This window comes from Oryzias melastigma, linkage group LG13 (assembly GCF_002922805.2).
Source record: "Oryzias melastigma strain HK-1 linkage group LG13, ASM292280v2, whole genome shotgun sequence".
NCBI lineage: Eukaryota > Metazoa > Chordata > Actinopteri > Beloniformes > Adrianichthyidae > Oryzias > Oryzias melastigma.
In genome coordinates, this window is record NC_050524.1 from 2,422,976 (window position 1) to 2,427,182 (window position 4,207).

General features: G+C 34.8%; 1 non-coding gene across 1 annotated transcript; it reads right to left on the minus strand.

Annotated features, from left to right (window-relative positions):
* Positions 1–1,764: 1,764 nt before the first annotated feature.
* On the minus strand, positions 1,765–1,928 carry LOC112150032. The gene has a single exon (XR_002919876.1). It is a non-coding gene; the product is annotated as a U1 spliceosomal RNA (small nuclear RNA).
* Between the last annotated feature and the right edge of the window lie 2,279 nt (positions 1,929–4,207).

A 4,207-nucleotide genomic window follows, 5' to 3' on the forward strand; every position in this document is an offset into this window, starting at 1 on the left:
GAGTGTACTGAACATGTGAATGAATTTAAATGAATCCTCTAATGACTCTTCTCTGAGGCGCGTGTGAACGAGAAGATTGTTTGTTTTCTGCAGGACAGAACCGAGACAAACACCATGGAGAAGGTGTGACAGCAGGTCCAGGTAAATCACCATGAAGAATATCTCCATGGTAAAGACCAGGACGTCACCATTCTGATGAGCGCCGTGGAACCGGGAAGGATGGTTTCCTCTGGGGCACAAACTCAGCCCTCCTCCTCCATCTACAGAGTTACCTTCAGCTCGACTCCTGCAGCACGCCTTTCTGCTGGCAGACAACGTGCAGGACTGCAGGAACCAGATCCTCTCCACCTTTGGCACTGTGCTGGTTTGTCTGGACATCTTCCACCATCCAGACGGACAGCCACTCCAACAATGTTCAAATCTGCTCTGCTGGGGCCGTTTTAGGCTAAAGGAGACCTGGATCTGCTCTAAAGGCTGTCAGGGCTGATGAAGTCTTGAAGTCTTTATCAGATGATGATCCAGCAGCACATTTCCAGGTGAAGAGGGAAACTCTCGGACCACAGGAAACCTTCCAGCTTCAGCCACCATGAAAGGAAATACACCAAAATACAAGAATAGAGTCATTGTTGATCAGTGTGACATTCATCTCATGTTTTGAATTGAACTGTCTTTGTTGAAATATTTTAAACCCCAAAAGTTACATTTTAATATAGAAAAAAAGACATTTTCCTTGTAAATTTACAACTTCTCAAAATTGGACCACTTTGTTCTTGTAAAATTTTGACTTTTTTTTGTCATTTAAAGACAATTGACAAGACAATCGTTTTAACTCTCACCAATGTGAAATACATCACTTTTAAATACCACTCCCCAATTCAGAGGTTTGATATGGACACCTCTTTTATACTTTTACGTTTTTTAAACTTTAAGTCGGCAATTGTTTTGAGTTTTTTTTTATTTTATGAAACTTGAGAATTGTTTTTATTGGCTCATACTTTTATTATCACGAGTGTTTCTTTTGATTTAACATTATATATATTTTATCTGTTCCCCCTTTGTGGCAGATGGACCTCGAGTCTGTAATAAAGTATCTTATTATAATTGAGAAAATGTTCCCTTTTTCTTATAATTGTACAACTTTATCCACATACGTCTGTTCTTTCATTCTGTTTGGTTTTCCTGCACTTTAGGAAGTGCTGAAACACATTTCTAACTTTCTCTTTTTCATGTTACAAAACTTCATCTGACCACTTTTTTGTGGTTATTTCTTCAAAAGTCTCTCTGCTTGCTAGCTTGCTGTTTACGGAATATTCCATTGCTGAAGAAGGGCCGGGGGTGGACAACACGCGAGAGTAGTTTATGTCATTTTAGGGATTTGAGTTTTTTATGACAGTTTTTATTAAACCTTTATTTTACCAGGAAATCCCATTGAGATTAGATCCGATCTCTTTTTCAAAGGAGACCTAGATAATAACAGATGAAAGAAATTATTTTAGACGTTTTTGTTAAGCATTCGGCTTGGGGCCCCAAAAGTGTTGGGGGGCCCTTGACAATCGCCCACTTTTGCCTAACAGTAAGTCCGGCTCTGTCTGTGGGAACAACTGATTCAGTGAATCCATGTTACTAACTCAGTTTAACTATACGTCAGCAACATATAGCTGAAAATAAATGACATTCTAAGCAAACAAATAATTAAAACGTTCACTAAGCGATAAGATCTGTAGGGATATACAAGATTAAAAGTATTTTCTTTAAACATTTGATCAGGGGAGAGCGCGAACGCAGTCCCCCACTACCAGAAATTATGCAGTCGAGATTCCCACATTTGGGGAATTCGCAGGGGTCAGCACAACCGGAGTGCAATGGCTGAGCCTCACCCTGGGTGAACCACCTTCATGATCATGGTATCTCCCCTGCCAGGTAAGTATGAGTTGTTCAGCTCACTCGCACACACCTCTTTCTCACACACACTGTCCAGCTTTAAGGTCTTTACACTTTCACATTCACACAATCACACACTGCAGGACTCACAATCAACACTGTGACACACAAACACACATCTGGAGACAAGAAACTAACATTTTTAACATTGATCGTCAAAATAACAACTCCCATGATGCACTGCTGTGTTCAAACTACAAAAGCTAACTGATCATCACACAGTTTCATTCATTTATTCTCCTTTAGACGATTATCACAGAGTTCAAAGAAAAAAGGTGGAATTTGACTAAAACCATAAACTGTTTGAGTCATAATATGTTCATAAAAACAACACATATGAAACTAAAATCATCAAAAACATTCAAATCTGACGTTTTTCTCTGCTAACACTAAACCACTTCCTGTTCCTCTGTTTCCTGCTGACTCAAAGTCCTGCTGCTGCCACCTACTGTTCTGGAATGTAAACTACAGTATCAGAGATGTTTGACACAGCAGACTGAAATGCTCTGAAAAAAAATCCTAAAAACTGATGAACTGATGTGTTCTTGTCTGTCAAACTTCAGAAAATAAATGTTCATTATTTAAAGTTGATCATTTGAAGTGTTTATAAAGTCTTTTGGTTGTCAAATGACATAACTCTGCTGCTCTCTTGTGGACAAAATGAGTAACTGCAACTATGGAGAAATAAAATAGCATAATTAAAACAGGATAAAAAGCAAAGTTTATTTAGTTAATGAGAAGGGTCAGAGATATAAAAATGAATCGGCACATGGCTTTAATAAATATTTTGTAAATATTGTAACTGAAATTCCTTAGTTTAAAAAAAAGTTGTGATTTAAAGATGGCTCATATTTGTATATATCCATCATTGATCACAAATGCTCGAGACAGAAATGTGCAACTGGAGTTTTTGACTTCAAAAGTATCTTATACTAATTCAATTGGGGGGAATTTAATAAAAGTGGAGAAGCTTTAAATTGGTTTAAAAATGTAAATAATTAAACTGAAATCAAATTTGTCATGTTGATGAATTTCCAAAAATACTGAGCAGATCATCTTTGTTGTCTCACAAGTATTAATCACATTACAACATATATTTTAATGATATATTTCATGTATGAAAAATGTTTTAATTCTTCACAGACAGAAGGATTTTAAGATAAAGAGTTGAATAATTTTAAACCATGTATGAACTCCATTAAATTATAGTCTATCTCAGTCCAATTCATATAGCCTAATATCAAACAAAAAATGGCTCATTGGGCTCAAACCTAAAAACAAAAGTCAGTTGTTTGGTCATGAATACATTAATTAAGATCAGTAAATATTCATTACGTCTCTATCAAGAGAGGAACAGAAGATATTACCTTAAGAATAATTAAAAAACATAAGCTAAGGTTGGAAGCAGCAGAACACATTCAAAAAACTAAACATCTAAAAGTATTTAAATTATAAATATTCCTGATAGAATATATAACTGTAGATATTTACTATAATTCTTGTGAATTTTGCCACATTTTTTACATAGTTTATACAAATTTGGAGAAATAATGATAAGAATTGAGACATCTTTATGCTTCAAACACAGTCATACATAAAGGTGATTTTCTTGATCACATAAACACTTAATGCATTAATCCAGACTTTTATACAGTATAACCTTAATCATTTTAGAACATTAACACTTGTACAAAGAGCCAGTAGAAAACTGTTACCAACTAAAAACAGTTCTTAGAAAAGAATAGTTCTTAGAACTAATAGATCAAACTAAAGTCTGGAACCCATTAAACAAAGATCTAAAAAAGGAAAAAAAAATCCTAAATATTTTTATTACAAAAATATAACATGACATGAAGAGGATTAAAATCTCAGTGCTCACAATTTGAATACATAGATTAAATGTTAAAACTGGTTTGAATCACGAAAGTAATTTGAAAACAAACTGATATGGAATCTAAATTTGTTAGTATATTTACGTTTTTTGTGTAATTTTTTTCATAGTTAAAATAGAAAATAACACATGTTAGGCTAACTGAATAAAAATAAAGCCCAGATTGTGATAACATGTATAAATAAACGTGGTAAATTAAGTTTAGAAAAAAAAGGAACCAAAAGCTTTGACATGGAAGATACTCATTGATGTGTACGGGTATCCATTATACATTTTCACCGGCGTTGAATGATAGTAGTTCTTTGAATTAGTTTTTTTTTTTTTCACCACTGCAGAGGGGGGTGCACCGTTCCTGGAAATACTGCAATACCAGGT